Genomic DNA, 25,490 nt, shown 5'->3' with positions numbered 1-25,490 from the left:
ACTTCATCAAAGTGGATATTGAAGTCACCAAGAAGTATACAGTGTTTAAACTGTACGCACAGTGACGACATCACAGAGGTGAGTCCCTCATGGAAGGATCCAATAGGACCTGGAGGTCTGTAGACCAACAGTCCAGTGCAAGATTGGGCTGGTGATGGAGACAAGCAGAAACCTAACACTTCAGCTCCCTGAATATCATCAGTTGGTATAATATGACATTTAAAGCGCCTATCTATCACTAGAGCAATGCCCCCTCCTCTGCCCAAACCTCAATCTTTTCTCAACATATAGTAGTTAGGGGGCAAAGCATTAGCTATATCAGACTCCGATGCCTTGCCAAGCCATGTTTCTGTCAGGAACAAACAGGCTGGTTTAGAGTCAGCCAAATAATTGAATATGTCCAGAGCATGTTTGCTCACTGACCGAGTGTTTAAAAGGGCACAGCTAAAAATAGGAACAGAATGGTCCTCCCCTGACAAGGGAGAGGCAGCGGGCCCCTTCTCACAGATATTTCCAGTCTGCAAGGTATCGCAAAGTGACCAGCCACATCCGGAGCAGGCAGAGATGTCCTCAGAGAGAAAGTCACGAGGAATACATTCCCTACTACCGGCATGTCTCAGGCTCAAAAGTTGCACTGAAGAATACCTGAGAAGGGATTTATGTGAGTGTATCAGGAAATCGCTGGACCGCCTGCTCCCGGCCGCCTCCGGGACGCTGACGGGCGCAGACGGGCTGTCCTTAGGGGCTCCTTTGGCGCGGGATGGGCGCGCCCGCTGACCGCGTCCGCTGCGCGGAGGAGTGTACATCTCAACTTATGCGCTTCAGTGCGAGGGCCTCCCTCCTTCCCCACAGCTACAGCGCTAACCTGCCTCCACCCCAAGATGGCCGCTAAGAGTTGCCGGTCACCTCCAAGCCCCAAAACCACTCAGCAGCTGGTTGTTTCTTGCTGGAAATGATGCAGGCAAGCGTTTTTTTTACCTGTTACTTTCAGATTGTCTACTCCTTCACTTTTCAAAGCAAGGCAACATCCTTAGGACTGTAGTTTCAAAGTGGGCAGCAGGTGCCGTGATTCTGATTGTAATCCTCTTGGTGAAGGCCAGCCTTCCAACAGGGTGCATGTGTATGGCGCACAGCTGCTTCCAGTGAAAGCATCCCAGCACTCAAGTGGACAGTTTAACAGCAGTAAATTCAATGCCAGTAAGAAGAGGGGGATTCCGTTTTTGTCAACAAGAAAAGTTTTCAATTGAAAATTTGAGATTAATGCATCTATCCAAAAATGTATTGGGAGAGAATGCCACAGCTTGGGTGCTAAAACTGTGAAAGATCTTCTTCCTTGGCAGTCCCTCACAAATGTTGGGACATGGAGAAGAAGCAAATGGTATGATCTAAGCTCTCTGCATTGTTGATATGGACTCAAACGGTTTTGCAGATAAGCAGGGCCTTGTCCAGAAAGCCTCTAAAAGCTATTGTTAGAGCTTTGGACTTGATTCGATTTATCATCAGAAGCCAGTGAAGTTGCTTCATAGGAGAGGATTTGGCCTGCCTGTACAGGCCTCTTCAGATTAACCTTGTAGCTGCGTTCTGCACAAACTCCAATCTTCGAATTAGAAAAGCAGGGAGTCCCGGGTATAGATATTTGCGTATTCCAGCCAGGAGGTGATCAAACTGTGGACTACTTTTTTGCTTTTTTTTCTGGGATCAAATTCAGCATCTTCCTCAGAAATTTCAATTTGGCAAAACAAGAAGAAGACACCTGTTTGATTTGTGTAGAGAAAGAGATCCTCGAGTCAGACATGGCTCATAAATTTCTTGCATGCTCCACAGGGACCGACGGAGACTAAGGCCCTCCAGCCACCATACATTAGAGGAAGGAGGAGGGTCTGTACCAATGAAAAGAACCTCAGTTTTGTCAGAGGTTAGCTTTAGAGAATTATCATTAATCTATCTCTAGTGTCAGGCAGGGATCTGAGTGTCAGGCAGCTCTACCATATTTATCCAGTGTTCTTTGGAGAGGAGCAGGGCGGCAGCCCTGATTGATGAGTTGCAGGTTGTCTCTCTCAGGTATGACAACCCCCTCCAAAAAGCACTTTTTTTCAAATCCCAAATGGAGAAACTCTTTCCTGGAGGTTACGATCTGGCTAAGACAACTCACTGACATGGCTAAGGTTCCCTAATACACCCCTTTAGCCCCTCTGATAATTCAATTACTGGGGCTTCTGTCTGGCTGGGGGTGCAAGATGTAGGGGTGAGCCTGTGTCCTGTCATGTCATTCCCTCTTTGATGGCTATTTTGGCTACTCCACCCCCATCCTGCCTTTTTCTCTGCAGCTGCAGATCTCCTCCCACTAGATGTCCTTTGTCTCTATGCAGGCCACTTCACACCTCATCAAAGCAGTTTGGCTCAGCCTGTCTAAGGCTGTCCAATCAGGAAAGGCTGCTGGAAGGCCGGATTTTGGCACATCATAATAGCAAGTTCTATAACATCTTTTGTGGGATAGTTATATTAAATCTAACATTGGCATGTTGTTGGGTTTATTCTCTCATTGTAATACTTTGAAGTATTTGTAGCTCACTCCTGTCAATATTTATACTTTATTAAAGTATCCCCATGCCAGCCTATTAACTAATAACAATAAACTCTTATTTGATTTAGTCTATGGAGCCAATGTGCTGCAATGTGGAAACATGTAATTGTCAGTTTTTACCTCACCAGGGCATATAAAACATTTTTTTAATTGAATGTCCCTGCTTATAGTTACAAGCCGCCGTACCTCTGGAGCACTTAGGGTAGACCTTAGGGGGGACTTACTTGTAAAAATAAGATAAATTAAGAGTTTGGAAGTGCCTTTAATTTCAAATATTCTGATTTGAAAAGCAGCCTCCAAAGCAGGGATGCCTTTAAAATGACAGCAGTCAACACCGCAGTGCACACTTAAGTGCATGAAATCTGCTGGGCCTCTAAACCTTCATGCCCTAATATATACAAAGGGTTTACAGGTAGGTTGTCATACTAACTGTAATTACACATAATTACTGCATATCTTTTACACACAGCACCCACCCAGGTCCTGGTTAGCAGAGCCCAGGGTGCAATTTTGAATCAGTAACTACCAGTATCAATCATAAAATGGAGGTGATCAAGGCAAAAATTATGACTTTCTCATATTGGGGTTTCCTGGGGGTGTAGTTTTCCGTCGAATCTCGGGGGCAAGGGTGACCACCTTCCAGCTCCTCTCTGTTTTGTGCAAGGCACTAGCTGCATTGGGGCACACTCATTCCGAATTGGCACTGCAATGAGGCTGGCAATTGCAGCTGGGCACAGGAGGACATCATGTGGCTTGGGCACTGGTCTTCTGATTGCTTTTGAAGATATAACCACATATTCTGGGGGAAGACAGCACTTCAGGGCTTTCCTTGTGCATATTTACTCCTTTTCTTTTTTTTCAGGTTCGGTTGCGGGACCGGCCGTGGAGGACGTATCCATCTGAGTTGTAGGACATTCATCCATCAAATGGGCGGAGCAGCAGGTGGATCAGTGGGACAATGGTACTAACTTGGAATTCAACCAGGAGTTGTTTCTTGTTAATTGGTGAGGAAAGGAGGGCATGAGATGGCTCAATTCAGTCAGGTGTTTGAATGATATGCTGGTGAGAGGTAATTGTCCGAATGTGTTGGTTCTCCATCTGGGTAGACTGATCTTTCCAAGGATAAGGGTGTGGTCTTGATGAGGGCCATGATTTAAAGCAATTTAAGGTGCAGTGGTCTGGGTGCTTTCTAATTTGGATGGAGTTCATGCTGCACAGGCAGTGGAGGGGTGCTGTAAATCCAGCAGCATTGGACAGGTTGTGCAAAAAGATTAACAGGGAGATTAGATGGTTTTGCAGGTACTTCGGATTTGGCCTCATTTGTACTTGGATAATCAGCATGACAACTTTGAGTTTTTTCTGAGCAGGGGAGTTCATTTTTCTCGGGTAGGGATGGAGTTGTACCTGCTGGAACTGGAAGAGTTAGTGGTGCGGGCGCTGAATATCCTCTGATATGCATGATGCCCTCGGAAAGTCTGACACAAACGTTTGGGGAGGAGAAAAAGTCAGCAAGCAATTTTTTGGCTGGGAGGAGGTGGCTGGGAAAATTTTTCAGGACGGAACAGAAGTTGGAGTGGTGTTGTCATTGGTGAAATGAGGGGAAAGGGAGGTAAGGCAGGAAATTCAAGGTTCAGAAGTGTAGTTGCTTAGAGTTTTATACTTGCTGTCTTAGGTTGGAGGGGTAAGTTAAGGTTGAAAATGTGCAAATGCTCTTTAATAGTAATGAGTTACTTGAGGGGTGGGGTATACTGGGTGGTAGGAGTGGGGATGAAGCTATTAATTTGCACCTATCTCAATAAAGAGGGCTTTTCCACACTTTAAAGAATGGTCAGTGGTTTGTCTGCTCCACTAACTCCTAATTGGGATTTGGGGGGAAGCAGACTGCCCACAGAGAAGTCTACCACCAGAGGCCTTTCAAAGTGGGTGCAGTCACAACTAACTGCCCTCCCCTTTTTTGGGCATGGGCTCCATCTCAATACACCTATAAATGGGGCTTCTTTTGTTCTCCCTGCCACCATCTTGGTTTTTGGTGACCTAGTGGCTCGTGGAAGGAAACTGGCTACTCTTTTTCGCCGCTCACCCGTCCCCTTTGTATAATAATGCCTTGGGGTTGACAGGATAAGGCATTTTATAATTTACCAGGTCTCATTGTTGGAACAGGTGCCCAGCAGAAAGTCATGATTAGAAATTCTCTTACTTGAGGCAGGGGCGTAGTGGTTGCTTGGAAAGTTTTGGAGGAGATTACAGAAGTTGGAGTGGCATTACCATTGGTGAAACTCTGGGAAAGTTTGGGTAGGAAGTAAGTTCAAAGTTCAGAAGTTTAGTTGCTTAGGGCTAGATGTAGGTAATTTCCATTTACAGACTATTAAATACCGAATGTTACCGATTCGGTATTTAACACCTTGGCTGCTAAGGGTTTTCCCCTCCGGTGCTGCCTTTTTTGAAAACTCCTTTATTCATGACGAGCTCAGCTCGTCATAAGCACAGCTCAACCGTGCCTCATGACGAGCTGAGCTCGTCATGAGCATGGAAGGGGTTAAGAGTCTGTAAATGGGAAGGGGGCAGATTTAGGTAATTTCAAAATCTGAATTACCGAATCTGTAAAATTCGGTATTTACCGATTCTGTTAATACAGAATCGGTATTTCCCATTGATTCCTATGGGCTTTGAAGCCCATAGGAATCAATGGGAAATACCGATTCTGTATTTACAGAATCGGTAAATACCGAATCCTGCAAAGATGCAGGGGGTGTCACTTTGACACCCTCTAGCACCCCAAGTACAGGCTTGTGTGCAATGTGGCACACATACATGCCCTAAGGGCATGTCTGTGTGTCACATTGCACAGGTGTGCATGCACAGATGTGCATGCACACCTGAATTCTGTATTTTACCACACAATAGGATTGTGTGATAAAATACCGACTCTTAAGGGCCTGTGGCACTGTAAACTGTAAGCTTTGTGGAAAAGGGGTGTGCACCGCCTGTTTATAAAATAGTTTTACCGTGCTGGCATGGGAATCACTCCCCTCCTGGAGTGTATGTCAAAGTACTATCTGGTTGCGCACCTATGAGCCCATAGGTGTGTCTCCCATGGCACCAGTGTTTGTTGCTGTTAAATCCAGCTGAAGTTTTACTCACAAATAAAGTTCCAAGCAAAAGGTAGTTTTGTTCAAAATAAATTGTATTTCCAATTTGTTCAAATGCTATCACATTATTGATTCATAGCATGTAGCAACAATCCTGTTTTGTTCCTATGCATTTCGGTGAGATTAGTCACCTTCGTCAGGGAACATCTACAAACAAACGAAATGTGTACATTGTAACCATTTGTGATAGAATCATGTTTAAATCACTTGCTTAACTCAAAGTTTAAACTATATGTGTAGCGCGTTGTGAGCATGCTTATAGCGATTATCAGCGGAGTTTAGGAGCTGCTGGGGAATGGTCGACATTGTTTGTTAATACGCGCTGCTAGTGAACTAAGCCGGTGGACTAGGCAGTTACGATTAGCCGTGTCGGTTATTCTCTGCTCTAATGAGGGTTAGAGGTCACGTTGCCGCTTACGCGTGGGTTATCTTAATCTATTCATTGCTCACCGTGTGTTGCTCATAAATCTCTCTCCGTTAATGCCCGAATGGTCCGGTACAATGGAGTGCTCGCTTTCGGGTTCAGAAAACGCCGCGATGTTAGCGCATGCGCTGTGAGTGGCTATAAAGGTGTGGTTTATTTAAAGGAGTAGGTTTTTTTTGTGTCGTTTTTTTTCACATAACGTGTTGTTGACAAACCAAAAACTTTAGTTAACGAAATGTCAAGTAATGCAATATATGCTACAGGTAGAGTTCAATCAAAGCGCCACTATTAAAGTTTCCAAGCTGTTCAATTTGACAGTTCCACATAGTAGATGCGGCGTAATCACATAACAATCATTACATTACAAATAACACAAAAGTTCTGTCCGATCATTAAGTCCATGTGGCTTAAGGCAGTTCAAGTAGTATATCCAATGATTCTCTCTTTTGAGCAAATTTTTTTTGTTCAATGATCCTTCTTTCCTTGGTACAATCTCCAGGATGCATGCTCTCAGTTGATTTGTGTTATGGCGTTTTTCAGTGAAATGGGTGGCTACTGTCGATTTGGTGGAGTGTGTTCTGATGTTGCTCTTATGTTCGGTTAATCTCACTTTTAGTTTTCTTTCAGTGTGTCCCACATATGCACTTTCACATGGGCATTTTAAGAGGTACACCACATTTGTGGTGTCGCAGCTGGCATTTACTTTGAGTGGTATTTTGTTTCCTTTCATGGGGTGATTTATGGTTGACCCCTTCATGATGTTGTGGCAGTTTGCACAGTTCAAACAAGGTACCGTTCCTCTGTATACTTGGTGAGGTGTAGTTTGTTTCGGTTGTTTTAATAACTCACCTAAGTTCTTGCCTCTTGTATGAGCGAATAGAGGTTGTTGATCAAATATGCCATTAAAGTCACTTTCCATTTGCACAATTTGCCAGTTCTTGTAGATAATTTTCTTAAACTGGGAGCTTACATTCGAGTATTTACTTACGCACGTTATTCTCTGTGGTTTTGTGATGGTTTTATAAGTCAATAGTTCTTGTCTAGTTTTAGTGAGTGCTCTTTTCTGGGGTTTCTGGATCGTCTCTTCTGGGTATCCTCGGGCGGAGAATCTGTCTGCCATAATTTGGAGTTGTTCTTGGCACTCGTGGTCCTCGGATACCACTTTCATAACCCTAAGAAATTGGGTGAATGGGAGGTGGTGCTTCAACGTTGTAGGATGGTAGCTGGTGTAATGTAATAAGTTTTTCTTGTCTGTGGGTTTTCGGTATAAATTTGTGGTGATAATGCCATTATTTAATGTTATTTCCACATCTAAGTATTGGATAGTTGTATTGTTGATCTTCCATGTGAATTTTATTCTCTCGTTTTTCTCATCCAATATCTTCAATTGCTGTACCAATGATTCCTGTGTTCCTTTCCATATGATGAACATGTCATCAATGAATCTCATGTAGGCTAACAGATGAGTCGCCCACTCCTGGTCATTATAGATGTGTTCCTCCTCAAAAGCTCCCATAAACAGATTTGCGTACGCCGGTGCGGCGCAATTTCCCATGGCTGTACCATTTAGTTGGATATACCAGTTTTTGTCATAGGTAAAATAGCTGTTCATCAAGGTGAATTCCATCAGTTGTAACAAAAAGAGTTGTAGGTCCTGCGGGTAAGTACTATGTAGTAAGGCTTTTTCAATGGCCTCTAGGCCTTCTCTGTGTGGTATGGATGTATATAGCGTTTTTACATCTACGGTGGCCATGATGCAGTCTGGTTCCATTTTAACTGCTTGTAACTTTACCAAATTCCTTTTCTGAACATGTCGAAAAAGGAATTTGGAGCCATTGAAAGTATAGCAAACAATAAAGAATGAATCTGCCCAAAAGCAGATAAAGGAGGAGCAATGGTTGTAATGAACCAGAAGTTTTATGAGGAAGCCATGCAAACACACCTAAGTGACACTCACACATACATGGAAATAAACCATGACCCAACGATGGACATACGCAAAACATTACAAACCTTGTTGAAACAAGCTACCGACAAAGGAATCATCAATGAAAAAACCAAACAGTACCTTATGCAAGAGAACCCTAAGAGTCCCACCATATATCTAGTACCTAAGGTACATAAAGATCTAAACAAACCACCATGCCGGCCCATCGTATCCACCAAACTGAGTATACACGAACCAGTGGGTAAATTTATTGATAAGTACCTGCAACCTTTGGTCACAAAAAATCTTTCTTACATAAAGGATACCACAGACTTTTTGGTAAAGTTACAAGCAGTTAAAATGGCATTATCACCACAAATTTATACCGAAAACCCACAGACAAGAACAACTTATTACATTACACCAGCTACCATCCTACAACGTTGAAGCACCACCTCCCATTCACCCAATTTCTTAGGGTTATGAAAGTGGTATCCGAGGACCACGAGTGCCAAGAACAACTCCAAATTATGGCAGACAGATTCTCCGCCCGAGGATACCCAGAAGAGACGATCCAGAAATCCCAGAAAAGAGCACTCACTAAAACTAGACAAGAACTATTGACTTATAAAACCATCACAAAACCACAGAGAATAACGTGCGTAAGTAAATACTCGAATGTAAGCTCCCAGTTTAAGAAAATTATCTACAAGAACTGGCAAATTGTGCAAATGGAAAGTGACTTTAATGGCATATTTGATCAACAACCTCTATTCGCTCATACAAGAGGCAAGAACTTAGGTGAGATATTAAAACAACTGAAACAAACTACACCTCACCAAGTATACAGAGGAACGGTACCTTGTTTGAACTGTGCAAACTGCCACAACATCATGAAGGGGTCAACCATAAATCACCCCATGAAAGGAAACAAAATACCACTCAAAGTAAATGCCAGCTGCGACACCACAAATGTGGTGTACCTCTTAAAATGCCCATGTGGAAGTGCATATGTGGGACACACTGAAAGAAAACTAAAAGTGAGATTAACCGAACATAAGAGCAACATCAGAACACACTCCACCAAATCGACAGTAGCCACCCATTTCACTGAAAAACGCCATAACACAAATCAACTAAGAGCATGCATCCTGGAGATTGTACCAAGGAAAGAAGGATCATTGAACAAAAATAATTTGCTCAAAAGAGAGAATCATTGGATATACTACTTGAACTGCCTTAAGCCACATGGACTTAATGATCGGACAGAACTTTTGTGTTATTTGTAATGTAATGATTGTTATGTGATTACGCCGCATCTACTATGTGGAACTGTCAAATTGAACAGCTTGGAAACTTTAATAGTGGCGCTTTGATTGAACTCTACCTGTAGCATATATTGCATTACTTGACATTTCGTTAACTAAAGTTTTTGGTTTGTCAACAACACGTTATGTGAAAAAAAACGACACAAAAAAAACCTACTCCTTTAAATAAACCACACCTTTATAGCCACTCACAGCGCATGCGCTAACATCGCGGCGTTTTCTGAACCCGAAAGCGAGCACTCCATTGTACCGGACCATTCGGGCATTAACGGAGAGAGATTTATGAGCAACACACGGTGAGCAATGAATAGATTAAGATAACCCACGCGTAAGCGGCAACGCGACCTCTAACCCTCATTAGAGCAGAGAATAACCGACACGGCTAATCGTAACTGCCTAGTCCACCGGCTTAGTTCACTAGCAGCGCGTATTAACAAACAATGTCGACCATTCCCCAGCAGCTCCTAAACTCCGCTGATAATCGCTATAAGCATGCTCACAACGCGCTACACATATAGTTTAAACTTTGAGTTAAGCAAGTGATTTAAACATGATTCTATCACAAATGGTTACAATGTACACATTTCGTTTGTTTGTAGATGTTCCCTGACGAAGGTGACTAATCTCACCGAAATGCATAGGAACAAAACAGGATTGTTGCTACATGCTATGAATCAATAATGTGATAGCATTTGAACGAATTGGAAATACAATTTATTTTGAACAAAACTACCTTTTGCTTGGAACTTTATTTGTGAGTAAAACTTCAGCTGGATTTAACAGCAACAAACACTGGTGCCATGGGAGACACACCTATGGGCTCATAGGTGCGCAACCAGATAGCACTGTAAACTGTGCCACCTACATTTGTAATTACAGAATCAGTATATTTATTGATTCGGTAATTTACCGAATGGGTAATTTTACCGAATCGGTAAATATACCGATTCTGTATTTTTCAGCCCCCTACATCTGAAAACCCTAATACCGGTCGGAAACGGCCGAAATCGGCCGTTTCCGATCGGTATTAGGGCTCCTACATTTGACCCTTAGAGTTTAATACTTGTAGTCTTAGTCTGGAGGGGTTAGTTAAAGTTGAAAATATTCAAATGCTCTTTAATAGTAAAGAGATATTTGAGATTTGAGTAATGTGGGTGGGACAATAGGGGTGGGGGTAGGATACTGGATAGTTAATTGGATGTTTAGCGAGCTGGTAGTTTAGTAAAATGGTTTGCCCAGGATTAAGCTGTTAATGTGAACCTGTCTGAATAAAGCAGACTTTTCAACATTTTATAGAATGGTCAGTGATTTGTCTGCTCACCTAGATCCCAATGGGAATAACAACACGTCTTGAATGCAGCTCTGTGCACATATTAAGATGCATACACAGCAATGAACAAGTTGTACATCGAGTTAACCAGCTTCGATAGCTGCATGAACACCATCTAAAGGATTGGATGAAACTGTTTCTGAATTATACCAATATGCAATCAACATGCCCATTGTCAACAATTCTAGCTGTATCTCACAATGCACACACAGCCTGGCTAACTATTACTTATCACCTTCAAAACATATTCATCAAAAAATAATCTTTAAACTAGCAACGTGTTCCTCCTACTAAACACCCATTAGACCTGACCAAGTCGAACACAAAACAGAATGCAGTACTTGTATGACTCAAGGAATCATTTGGGATGATCTAAGGCAGAAAAATGGCCCTTGTGTTGCGTTAATCATGCAAAGATGAACATTTATTTGATTCCGCTGTCCTCTACATAAGTAATTGTACTGAGGGTAAACTGGACAAAGGAGAGATGAAGTAGATTGATGGTGATAGTGCTTTTAAAGACGTTTGTTATGCTGGCAGCTGGAAGACTGAGTACCCTATTATTTGTAGTGCGTTATTGATTGTAAGGCAACTTGGTCCAATCTACGCTTTTGTCTCCTGGGCCTGGTCATGTGAATATCTTGCCTGATATCCTTTTCTGCTAGAGGCAGGTTTCACCAAGGCACTTCATAAATTATACTTGTTACCAGTCATCTTATGGAAAAAAGATGGAAATGAAGAGCAATTTGTTTACCATTTACAACATTAAGCGAATCCTTTAGTTGGCATGCATAGAATACTAAAGCGTGTATCTAGCAAGATTTTCAGGCCAAATCAAATGCCAATAAATGTAATGGTGCATCTGAAGTTTGCTCAATACTGTTATGCTATTTGCTTATGAAAAAATAGAAAACAGCACCAGCAACACATTAATCTGAACCAAAATAATGAATTTCCTTCAGATAGAAATCCGTTCTAAAGCCCTGCAAAAAACACAGCTTCAGGCTGTTTCATAAAATATAAAGGGGCTGCATTCAGCAACTCTATGCCGTGGGTGCAGTCTACAGGAATACTCGAACAAACTATTACTTTTCTATGGGAACCAGCCGCCTCCAGTGCAAAGTAATCATTCTCATGCGGCAGTCATGCTCCCACCATGAACATTCCTGACTCTGCAGATATAACTTTCCAAATACGGCTGAGAAATCAACCGTCCTGCTTCTGAGATCATGGTGGCACAGGAATCACATAAAAGTGTTACAGGGACCCTGTTAACTGAAACCTCCTGAAATATCTTCTCGGAAACTTACCAGTTTACGCCTCCTAATGAAGTAAGACTAGGACACCCCCAACTTTCAGAAATGTCTCTCTCCCAGCTCCATTTGTACTCGTTCTGAACGTATCCTGTGAGTGGTCGCTTCTTAGTGCGAGAGGAGGGATCTTCTTGTTCCCTGGCTGTATGCAGTCAAATGACCTGCCCTTTTGTTTTGAAATACGCCCTTCCTCTATGAAGTGGTAGCCTCCCTTTTTTGTCCACTGTTTCAGGCCCTTAGAAATGTGTTTTTATGCCTCCAACTAAGTTTCTCTATGTTTGGCCCAACCGACCCTACTGAAGATCTCACCCCTGAGACTTTCTGGACAATCTCGGGCTGACACTCATGCCAGCTTTTCTCCTAAACTCTCTGGGCCTCATGTATGAGGCCCCTTGCACTGTTGGACGTCACTTTTTGTGTCGTTCAGTGGTGCAGGAGCCTGCTCCATATTTAAGTGACAGCACTAAGCCACTTTTTTTGGCTTATTGCTGCATCGTAAATATGGCTCTCTTTAACGCAGTTTTATGCATTGAAGGGGCATGCAATGGGTGTTCCTGGGGTCTTTCCCAGCAACGTTCATGGTTTTTGGCACTGACACAGATTTACGAGAAATCGTAATTCAGAGGCAGCGTCAAAAATGTACGCCTCCCTAGGGAGGCACAATAAGGAGAAATATCTTTATTTCTCCTCGTTTTTCCTTTTTCTATGTGTACTGCATTTTGCAGCACACATAGAAAGAGACAAAAGCCTCTTCTGATTTTTTATGTGCAGGAAGGTAACCTGGTGAGCCCACCATGAAAAGGGTGGCAAACTTGTTAATAAGGGGCCCTAACAGGACCCCGAACTAATTTGTCCATGGGATTGCGTGTGTGTGGGGACATGTTTTGCCTCCCTGAAATTGCACCTTTATTTCTCCACTGTGTGGCATGCACAACATGGTGCATGCCACACCATGCAGGAACGTGCTGCAGGAGCTGTAACGGCAGCGGTCTGCTGTTAAGGCTCTCCTCAGAGCATAACAGAGCCGCTGCCATGAGACTACTACAAACCACTGCCCATCCGCCCTGGATTCAGCGTGGGATCCAGGGGGTGGGTGCACAACAGGCTTTGCGGTCCTCCTTGCAGTGCAGCACTGTGGTGCTACAGGAGGACCACCAAACTCATAATCAGCCTCTATGTCTAATGAAGACTCATTAAGCCTCATGAAGACAGTCCCCATCTAGGACCCTCTTAATTAGTTAATTCAAGCATCAACAGATTTCTGGTGGAGAAAGCAGGCAGAAGTCTAAATATTTAGGATAATTAATATAAATTAAGGTAATTATTGCATATTTTTAGTTGGCGAAAAATTGAATATTCGTAGAGATTTTTGGTTTTGGATAACTGCCTGAGTCCTTATGCATATTATCTTATGATGGGGATTTGATGTGTTTGCGGAGATTTAAGGTTTTTGCGTGGTGTGAGATGTCATGCTCTGTTTTAAATCTTATATTGATTTGGTGATCGAGTTAATGTTATGTTATATTTGCAAGCAACACTTGAATTGTGACATAGTGTAATGTGATGTACGTTATTGTATTAAGATGTGGTTTCATATTTTGTTGAAGAAGTATCATGATTTTATGCGATTTGTGCAAAGGAATTGGATTAATGGATAAGTTGAGTCCAATATACAGTTGTCTGCTGAATAAGGTACGGAGCCAAGTTAATTATAAGTTGAATATTTATAGGATCCTTAATAGCCTAGATGATAATGACTACTAATTAGGAATTGTGGCATTTTATTATGTGCACAAGTACGGAATACATGGGTTTTAATCATCAGTGAAGAAACTTAGGCCCTCGATTTGATGTTGGGCGGACAGCCACTGACATGCTGATGTACGTTATTGTAATAAGCTGTGGTTTCATATTTTTTTGAAGACGTATCATGATTTTATGCGAGTTGTGCACAGGAATTGGATTAATGTATAACTTGAGTCCAATATACAGTTGTCCAATACATGGGTTTTAATCATCAGTGATGAAACTTAGGCCTTCGATTTGATGTTGGGGAGACAGCCACTGACATTCTGTCGATGGCGGTCTGCAAATGTCCAGGCCTTCGGTCCAACTGCCGGATTACAATACCAGTGGAAGGAGAAAGACCACTGCCTCTAGCAGGTTTAAGGAGCCTGTTGGGGCGGTGGTCAGGCACTACCCCCTACAATGGAGGTGATGCCTGCGCAGGCACTACATAGGGCTTAGGATGTTCCTTTCCGACTGCCTGTTCATGGTGGTCCCATCGCCATGAAGAGGAAGCCGGAAAGGGACTTTGGGGGCCCCAAGCAGGGCCTTCAGCCCCCATGTGCCAAAGCTTTATAGATTGGAGAGCACATGCAGTGCCTCCCCCACATCCATGCATCGTGTGCCATGCCCCACATGGTGCCTGACACATGGTGCATGAATGTGCACAAAATGCTTTTTTCTAGTGCTGCTTGTGCTGCTGTCCTTTTCCTGGGCCACAGCACAAGCCGCTTTAGGAAGCAGCATTTTACAACCACCTGCATGGCGTAAGTATGCTAATAGGGTGGGCGGGACTGCTGACTCTTTGCCAGATGGTTCCTTTCAATGAAGATCCACCATCGTAATGGGGCTCCGAGTTTAGAGTAATTGTAGGTAGTGTCGAAACATATGATATCCCTTTAAGTAGTGAGTTTGATCCCCTTACTGTGTTCAAGTAGGCAGACAAAGGTTTATTTGTTTAGATTTTTGACACTGTATTGTATTTAAGATTTTTGTTTTGAACTTGTATTGTGATTTATTACATCTATTGTGAAACTTTGGTTCAATCAGTAATAGGCGTGCTTATAGCAAAATATATAGTTGTATGGTGGGGAGGTTCCACCTCCTTTGAGAAGTGCTGCATAGGCAATGCGCTACATCATGGATTACATATGTGCCTGTGTCTTAACTCTTTCGCTGCGGCGGCTATTCCGCCGCAGCGCTAACGGTCGCGGGGGGGCGCACGGGTGAGCTCCACGGGTGACAAAACCGTTCCGTCACGGCTCGCGGGTGAGCTGTGCTCATGACGGAACGGTTCGGTCACGGCCCCGCCCGCTCAATTAAACGCGCCGTGCAGGCGCAAAATCAGCGCCGCGCAGGCGCGGCGGCCGGCCGTGACGGACCCGTTCTGTCATGAGCACAGCTCACCCGCGAGCCGTGACGGAACGGTTCCGTCAATAGCCTGGAAGGGGTTAAACAATGGAATATGTCTAATAAATGTGACACAAAGAAGCAATTTCCTGACAATGGTGCTTTGATGTGAAGAAATGAGCATCTGAAGTTTTTCATGTTTGATATGAGAACACAGCTGAGACCTGCATAATTTGAGGCATTGAATTAATAGGATTATGTGGCCAATTATAAAAGATATCAAAAAATTGTAAAAGGTCAAGTTGGTAAGGCCATGAATAATTAGTTGGAAGAGAGATTGTGTTTGCGGAAAAAGGAACCCATTGAAAACATGTTTGAAACTATGGGTGTGTTGCCTGTGAATGAAAAAAAAAGGAAAAGGAAAAAATGAGCAAAAGAGTGACAATAAAAGTGATTCTGAGGAAGAGGATGAATTTATCGATGATTTGATAATCATGAAATGACCATCTCTATATAATGAGGCTTACGCAGAAGCACACAGAGCTATAACAAGTGAGTTGAATGAAAGACATTCTGAATCATCCTTGGAGACTACACAGTCATTTGAGGCAAAAGTTTTGTAATTAAGTATTCGTTTTTTTAACATTTTGAAGCAGTTAGTTGAAAAGAACTGTGAACCACAGTGAATCTGAATGCCGAATGACAGTTGAAAGTGAGTTCCCTTTGTGATAAGTGCCTGGAGGAGCATATGCAAGAAATTGGCAAAGTAAAAGTTAATAATGGTACAGACTCAGTTCTTCCAGAAAGGAGATCAAGGAACTTTTCAAAGTGTTGTGCAAGGTGGAAGTGGTAATTCTTGAGGGAAAAATGAGATGGGCACGGGTTCTCAAATGGATCCCATGAAGCAGAGAAGGAATTAGAACCCTACTCCAATGGCAGACAAAAGATTGATGATTGGTTAAATCCATCATTCTTTTGCCCACTATGTCACCCCACTTTGGACCCAGCCATATGCAAATCAGTCATGACCCTGTGTCTCATGGGAATAGTCCAGACCGAACTGCCAAGCCAGTTCCTCCCTGGAACAGAAACAAGCATCCTGGGACCGGTTTCGGGGTATGTCAACCTTCCTCAGCCAGGCTAGCTTGAATCCAGTAGCACAGTGAGCAAGGAACCCATGTCTGAGCATACCTATCCCACTTAGGGCGAAAAGTGTAACTGCAACAAATGATAGACGGAATGCTGAATGATTCAAAAATCCCCTCCTGTCAGGAGATCTGGATTAAATCCATCATTCTTTTGCCCACTATGCCACCCCAGTTTGGACCCAGCCATATGCAAATCTGTCTTGACCCTGTGCTTCATGGGAACAGTCCAGACCGAACTGCCAAGCCAGGTTCTCGCTGGACCAGAAACAAGCATCCTGGGACCGGTTTTAGGGTATGTCACCCTTCATCAGCCAGGCTAGCTTGAATCCAGATGTCTAAGAATAATATACTTTGATTTTAAATCTTCTAAATACTTAAAATGTGTGCCCAGTGTAATTATATCACCAACGTTTGACCAAACTTGTCCATGCACATAATCCATTTCATATGTTGTTCTACCAACAGACAATAACCTCCATTAGTGCTAATATATTAAGGAGAAGGAGGTATACACTGCTAGGTCGCCCTCCGAAGACGTTTCATGAAATACAGAGCCCAAGATACTGGGTTCTAAGACCTAGCTTGTGACAAGGCTACCGGCCTTTGTGGTCAGAAAAAGCCCAAATGAAAGAAAAATGTATTTCTTGAGTCCCCTCACTCACCAGGGTTTCCCCACGGTGACATGCTTCATCATTGGGGCCATCCCAGTTCTCTACCAACTGTAGCGTGCTACGACTTGCGAAATACGTAGGAGCACTATATTGTGAAGGACTATGTGTGGTGCAATGTGAGGTGGAGTGGATGTAGGTGATTTAAAAATACCGTACTAGTTGACCTAAACAATTTTATTCCTGCTCCTAGGTTGGTATGGTTAAAAATGAGGTAGGACACTGTATTCCAATCTATACGTTACAGTTTGCCGGAGCACTCTCATGTGAGTATACAGATTGTTCGGTAACAATTTACATAAATTTCAACACCAATTATGACAGAAGTACAAGAAATCCAAAAGATGAGTGAATCTTGGAGTCTTTAATGGAGATTACAGCCAGCCGACACGTGTTTCATCGCCTTCGCGATTCATCAGGGCTAGAAGGCCGTATCGACGTCACAAAAGGTCGCTTAGCTGGTGATAATTCCGACCCAGCCGGGCCTGTGACCTATGAGAGCCGGTTCGAGTGCGTCCAGCAACAGTCTAAAATCTTGTTTCTCTCTTCCTTCGAATTATGGCGGTAATAATTTCAGTAGATAATGTCCCGGTTATACCTCTCTTTCTAGGATTATGGCGGTATAGGATTCGGTTTCAGATTCTATATTGCACGAAGCCGTGTGTTGGCTCTCGCAGCGCGTACGGCGGGTGTGCCTCCTCCGAGTTCAGTTCCTGTTTGGACGAACAGGAACTGAACTCGGAGGAGGCACACCCGCCGTACGCGCTGCGAGAGCCAACACACGGCTTCGTGCAATATAGAATCTGAAACCGAATCCTATACCGCCATAATCCTAGAAAGAGAGGTATAACCGGGACATTATCTACTGAAATTATTACCGCCATAATTCGAAGGAAGAGAGAAACAAGATTTTAGACTGTTGCTGGACGCACTCGAACCGGCTCTCATAGGTCACGGGCCCGGCTGGGTCGGAATTATCACCAGCTAAGCGACCTTTTGTGACGTCGATACGGCCTTCTAGCCCTGATGAATCGCGAAGGCGATGAAACACGTGTCGGCTGGCTGTAATCTCCATTAAAGACTCCAAGATTCACTCATCTTTTGGATTTCTTGTACTTCTGTCATAATTGGTGTTGAAATTTATGTAAATTGTTACCGAACAATCTGTATACTCACATGAGAGTGCTCCGGCAAACTGTAACGTATTTAGCAGTAGTTGTTTCTACTCTAGGGAGTGGTTTAGGTTGGTCCACTCGCCGAATAGCACCTAAGATATTTACAATAAACAAAATCGTATGCATATAAACAGGCAGTGCACCCATCCAGAACTGAGTTAAAAACCTTTTCTTTCTATGTATTCCAATCTATGATAGAGATGGAATCAGTGTTTAGTCAACATATTTCAAGCTTCCCCTAGCTTTTCTTCAGGACCAAACAGGGACCAGCCTTGTGCTTGCCACTCCTATTTGAACCTTAATAGGAAAACAAATATTAAAGAATAAAGAAAAAGTGTACGCTGCTACTAATAAAAGCATGAGTAAAAATACATACGATTCCCAGTCTTCGCAGTATATCTGTCGTATAACAAGGAAACAACATTAGAGATTAAACCCACCTCCATAATTAGAGTGGGGGTACACAACTTCCTTCATGCTGCACGCAAAATATGTTTTTTTTTTGCTCCATTATGGTGCGTGAAAACTCGCAAGGTCCAGTAATTGTACATTAAAGTAATACACACGACTTAAATGAATAGTTGATTCCTGAATAGTTACTTGTCAATGTGCCTAATCGCACTTCATGGTCTCTGAGGGGGGGTGGGGGGGGGGGTGTCTCCCTTCGGAAAAATAATCCTATTGTTTGCGGATGAAAGGAAAAACATAATGGCGGTTTCTGTTATTTTACGTTTTTCACAAGGTTTGTTCAGTGCTTATTTAGGAGCGATTCCAGATTCGTTTAAATCTTTTAGCGGTTTTAGCGACGCGGGACCTGTGAGGAGAGAAGGTTCACTTACTTCAGACTGGGGGACGCCGCGCCGGAACATCTACCCTGCTACCCCGCCGGACCGCATCTTGGGCGTGTCTCAGGCAGGGGGCATTTAAAACACTTCTGCGTTTCGTCTTGCTGCGCCGTGAAGCAGGTCTTTTATGTAGAGAGTGTGAAATCACTTTCATACCCAAATCTGGTTTAATCCTTGTGTAAAGTGAAACCACATCTAAGGTTACGAAGGGCATACCCTCTCCCCACATTAAATAAGCCAGTGTGCTCAGTACGTGATTAGTATCCCGTATACGATGGTAGATTCCAGACAAAAGATCCAAGAAGGACATCAACATATTCAGCCAAGCGTTCAGTGGGACCCCCTATTCCTAATACAATGGGTCTCCTCGGGGGGAAAAGTAGGTGTTTGTGTACTTTGGGTAGCGCCTAGATACACGGATAGTGTGGTCTATAGACTTTCATGAAAGTGTGTTCGTCTTCATTGATGAGGTCTGCATTGCGCCATTCTTTTGTTGATTTCTATGTTTAAAGGCACAACGGGATTGTATGTGAGACGTTCATAGCAAGCTTCATCTTGAAGTTGTGTTAGTATCTCATTATTGTAGTCTGCCCTGTTCATCACTATCACGTTGCCTTCTTTTTCAGCCTCTCTGATGATTAAGTCATTATCGCAAGACAATTTTTTAAGGGCTGTCTGCACCCCTGGTTGGAGATTGTAGAAAAATTGCCAAGAACAAGGGTCCGGTGGATTATCACAGCCTCCGGGAGTGCTGCACGGGACAACAATCAGTCTGGTGAGCCCTATTTATTGTTGGTTAGCCGTATGGTGACTAAAGTGGATGCTGTTAAGGGGTCTATTTTATCCCTCAATAAAGAGGTCTGATGGAGTCAGTGTAATTTTGTCCATTTAGTTCACCCCATGGGATATCATCACTTAACCCTTTGGTATGGGTTGACAGTTTTTAAATCCCATTCTGCTCTTTTCTGAATAGGACCTACTTTGGCAAGTGGGAGTTGGATTCAAGGATGGTCTGTAGGTAATTTGTTGTGTGGCCTACGGTTGTGAAGTACACACACATTTTGGTGTTCGTTTTCTTACACCTGATACTGCTTTGGTGTTCGGTTATTCTGCTTTTTATTGCACATGTCGTCATTCCTAAATAAAATAGGTGGCAGGGACAGGTTATTAGGTAAACACAATTGCATGTGTTGCAGTTGGTGTGTCTTAGCTGTTTCTAAGTTAATGCATCCGTTAGTTGTTTGATTTTTGTGGCTTTTGTAAGTGCGCAGTGCGTGCATTGGCCAGAGGGTTAGTGGCCTACTTCCGGGGGTAGATCCCACGGGGGTTTATCATGTTGGGGTCCTTTTCATTTGGGCCTAGTGTTAATCAGCATATCTTTTAGGTTTACTGTCCTCTTAAAGGCGAACTAGGGCGGGGGGAGTGTTAGGTCTCCCATTTGGAGGATACTCCAGTGTTTCTTAAACACTTGTTTGATTAAGTTTAATTGAGAGGTGCCACCCTTATCCAAGATGGCCGCCGAGATCGCCAGTCTAGCCTTTCTCAGACGTGATGCCAGGAACACGCCTTATCAGCCTGTCTCCAGCGTGTCACTTCACTGGAGACTGGCCACTCACCTTGCCACTTCCAGTGGGTACAGAAGCCCTCCACTTGGATAGGGCACTTAATACTGGTAAGCAGCAGCTTCTTTCTTTATAACTTATTGAGCTATTCCTCATGTCTAGATTGAATTTTGTAACTTTTACACTCCTCACTTGGCTATAAGACAATATGGTATTGTTATTTTCCAGCACGCTACCAAGAGTCATGATTTTCAGATTTAATCATGAACAGAAACCACTCTCTCATAATTTTATATACCACTTTCGCCCCATCTGACCTTCTTGCACGTGCATAATCACCACCTTTTAATAGCCTTATCGTCACGAACAAACACGGTGAAGTGCATGCCTCATCTTGCTCTGATGTCATGAAATGCATCTTCCAGAATGTTTTTCACCATTGTAAAATGACAAATGCATACCGAACAGGATGCTACAATATCTCCATGTTTTTATCAAACCTTTCTTTCTCTCTTTCAGGTCTCAAAACAACACAAGGTGCCATTCAACCTTGATCTATCAAGCATGGCTGGTGACTTAACTAATTTACCTAATGTATTCACCAGCCTTGCAGTGATGTAAAATTACGAGGAAATTCTCCCATACACGGTCCTGACGAATTGCCAATAGCCCTCTTAGGGGCTGATCTGGGAAGAAACATGTTGACCAAACAATCTAAATAGCACCTATGCTCTATTGGATCATTGTCCCCGATATGAGCAACATTGTTTTTATTTAGGTTAGTGAGCCAGGATTGATAACATTTATTTATTAAGAGACACCCTAAAACTATTTTATAATATCACTCACTACACCACATGTTCACATACCCTCACTAACCTAACAACTTTATCAAAAGAACTCCACCAGAGGCCCTTCGCTGGGCCCCGCCGAGCATTGCAGTGCCAGCCCGATGAGGAGCATGCCCTATGATGAAGCATGACACCTTTTGGGGTGTGTGAGGGCACTTCCTCCATTTGGAGGTTAATCCAGAGACCTGTCCACCTCTTTAAACCTTGGGAATTGCACATCCACGGATCAGAACTGTTACCTAAAGGGAATACGTGACGTGGATCTGGTCAAAATACTCCAGGTTCATCTACCTTGAGAACCTCCTGGGTCATGCCAGTGCTATATAAAACTTCTAAAATAAAATAAAATAAATTAGGACCAGGGCCAGGGCAGGGCAGTAGCAGGCCCCGGGCCTTTTCCCATTGGGCCACTTGGGTGGGGGCAGGTTTTGGGCCCCTGGGGGGCCGTTTTTGTTACCGAGGCCGGTAATATCAATCCTGGGACTGCACTCCCACCACCCCCTGGGGGAGCGGCCAAGCAGTTTGCCAGGGCCGGTTTCGGTTCCCAGCCCGGCCCTGCTTATGAATGCTGACTCTGCAAGACACCGTCATCCATATTACAATTCAGGCGGAGATGTGCCTTTCCATGGCGGCTCAACACTATTTTAAAATATGTTTTATTACTATTTAATAAATAAATTTATGTATTTTATACTATTATTTATTTTATATTTTTCAATATAAAAAATGTGACATGGTTTGCTTTGATTTATATGTTTAATATTTTTTTTAACTTTGTTAAACTTTATATATATATGTGTGTGTATATATATATATATATATACATACATATATATATATATATATATATATATATATATATATATATATATATATATATATATATATATATATATATATATATAGCCAAGCTCCAAATACCCAACATACAAAGAGCACTCGAGTGGCAACATGCTCCTAAGGAGCCTTTATGGTATAAAGTCCACCAGTACAACGATACCTTTAAGCAGTTCAATGTGCCATGGATGCCAGACGCATTTCAAAGTGCCCCTATTTCTCTTCAGAGGCTTTGGCAATTGAAGGTGCATAGGACACTGCCCTAATCATTTAAATGCACCAATGCATGCCTGAATGGGATGCTCTGCCAAGAATAGCAGAGCATTATGGGCCTTTTAGTGTCCTCTTTCTCCAAATGGAGCGCGCGATGTTGCGGTTGTAACATTGAATGCCCCCAGATGGGCCTCGTTGTGCCGGTGGACATGCTAAATCAGTTGCTGCCCCACTAAATCAGCCTGCTCATTAACAGACCCCATGGCCCCTGCATCCTGTGGTGGTGCTCCTTTGCGGCAGGGTGTGCCGCATATTTATCCAAGCTCCAAGTACCCAACGTACAAGGAGCACTCGAGCGGAGGATTGACAAGCTGGATATGCAAGTGAAGTCCCATTAGTGGGCTTGAAACATCTCAGACAGTGGCACATAACTGAGGCACACACTATGAGACCCACAAATCAACACGGACTCATTGAAGTCACACATTGGAGGGCTCATATTTTTAAGTGGAAGGTGTGGCCTCTATGCCAAAATGACTGTCGCACCTCTGAAGAGTGCAATGAGCGCGAAATGCGTCAGTGTTAATCAACAGGCATGCTGTAAACTGGGTCCGTCCGCTGATCTTTGCTGCAGTGGATGTCAGAGTGCATCTGCAAAGGTGGGAGCCTTGGAGCTTTGATATATATATATATATTCACTGAAAAAACCATAGGTTTCACACCAGTTATAGTTAGCTGGAAATTTTACTGACATAAAACCATTGAAATTCCCACGTTATAGTTAGTTGGACTCACTATAACTTGTGCGCGCCTGCAATGCACTGCTGATGATGTCACATATTACATCACTCATGACATGGTCAATGACATCACTCAATTTTTTAAATGTATATATATATATATATATATATATATATATATATATATATATATATATATATATATATATATATATATATATATATAAAAACGCGTCGGTCATGTGACCTGAAAATAACACTTTTTATTGGTGCAGAACAGTTTTGGTTTCATAATGATGAAATCCCTGGTCTTGTGACCTGAAAAGAACACTTCTCATTGGTTCAGGCCTTTTTTTCCAAATGATGAAAGACCCCACCTTTTTTCCTTATTCTGACTTTGTCCTTTAACTTAGGAAGACCTGTTTTGCAATCTTTGAGGTATATTTTGTACTTTGAAATGGCTTCAGTAGCAGCAGCAGCTGGAGCATCTGCACCACCTTCACCACCACAACCACCAAGAGGACCACCACAAGATTGCATTGGTAGTCAACAAGAGGAGGAGGAAGAGGAGGAGGAGGAGGAGAAGGAGGAGGGGAGGAGAAGGTGGCTGCAAGAACACAATACCCCATACCAGCCAAGACCACACATTGTATGGGAGTTTTTTTTTGATCCCAGAGGGCAAGAAAAAAGTCAATGCGGCCAAGGTGACTTGCCTAATCTGTGGCATGGAACTTTCAAGGAGGAGCCCTAATCAAAAATACTCTTTTGGCAACAACACCATGATTCGCCACATGCAGCGCAGGCATCCAATCAACTATTCTGCTGCAGAGATGAGGGAACTGGCCAGTAACTCTCCACAATCTTCAAGCACCCCCTCCAAAAGAAAGCAACCCACTCCATCAGGACCAGAGGCAAGGGAGACGATCCCTTGCATTGAGCCACGGTTTGCGGATTTCCGAATAACATGCATTCATTGTGGTAAGACCATCTCCTATGGTGAACTGAGCATAAAGCTCATCGTCCTTGTTGGGGACAACCACAAATGCCCCAAAAAACCCCAATTTTTTCTTATTTTTTTTTTGCTCCAGTTAAGCCATTTTCAATTCCCTGTTTTTTCATTCCTCCCCATTAAAATAACAAAAAATATATAAAATAGTTCATTTAAGCCAAAAAAAGAACAAAATGTTCCAAAACACTAAAAAAAATATAAAACAACAAAAAGAAGAAAAAAAACAGTTCTTTTTAGAACTACCTCCCATTTATTAAAAGAGGCTACATTTTTTGAAAACTCTGTCATTCTTCTTTCCCCATGGGCCGCTCCCCGGTGCGCGCACCGGGCGCTCCCCCCGCGAAAATAAAAAAATATATATATTTTGCACCGCGGGGCCCTTTTATAGCCCCCACATCAAACCTAGGGGGTCAGGGGAGGTCTACCCTGGCCCCTTATGGTCATTTCCCCCTTTTTGTTTTTCACCTCTTGTGTCTCTATCCTACCGAGACACAAGATGGCGGCCGGTTCGGACTGTTTCGAATGTTTACAGAAACCCGAGAGCCAATCAGCTTTCCATGCGCACCTCGCGTTTCGCGCCCGCTGAGCCCCCCGGTGCGCATACCAGGGTGCGGCCATAGATGTATATATTTTTTTAACCTACATTACTCAAAATCCACTGGAGCACATATCTTGAGACATAGCAAAGGCACATCGGGCTACCAGTCCCTACAATTTTGCCAAGTTTGGTGGAAATCCATTCAGTCGTTTGGGCTAAAAGTGAGTTTGACCGCCCTATGGAAATTAACATGGAGAAAACACGTTTTGGGACCCCACTTTTATCTCGGCCCCCGCTTGACGAATCCCCCCCAAACTTTCAAGGAAGGACCGGAGATCTGTGAGGCAAATTTGAGGAATTTTCCAGGCAGATTCGTCAACCGGCGCCAAAGTTATTCACAATAGAATTTTGAGATTTTGCATTTAAAAAAAATCCTAACTATAACTACCTACTGGCGACCGCCAGTAGGTAATATATGTATATATATATATATATATATATATATATATATATATATATATATATATATATATATATTGTGCTCGGCTTCAGAACTCGTTTCTTCCAAAGAACCGCACTCGTGGAACCAAAGTTTTTGCAGTGCTCACACCATAGGTTTATTCACAAAGGTTTAACAGACGCGTTTCAGCATTACGCCTTCGTCAGTGTCAATTACATTGTGGGGATTGGCCTGGGATATAGCTACAGACAATC

Source organism: Lissotriton vulgaris, chromosome 3_1 (genome assembly GCF_964263255.1).
Source record: "Lissotriton vulgaris chromosome 3_1, aLisVul1.2, whole genome shotgun sequence".
Lineage (NCBI taxonomy): Eukaryota > Metazoa > Chordata > Amphibia > Caudata > Salamandridae > Lissotriton > Lissotriton vulgaris.
The sequence above is the reverse complement of the archived record's forward strand: the minus strand, read 5'-3'. Positions refer to the sequence as shown.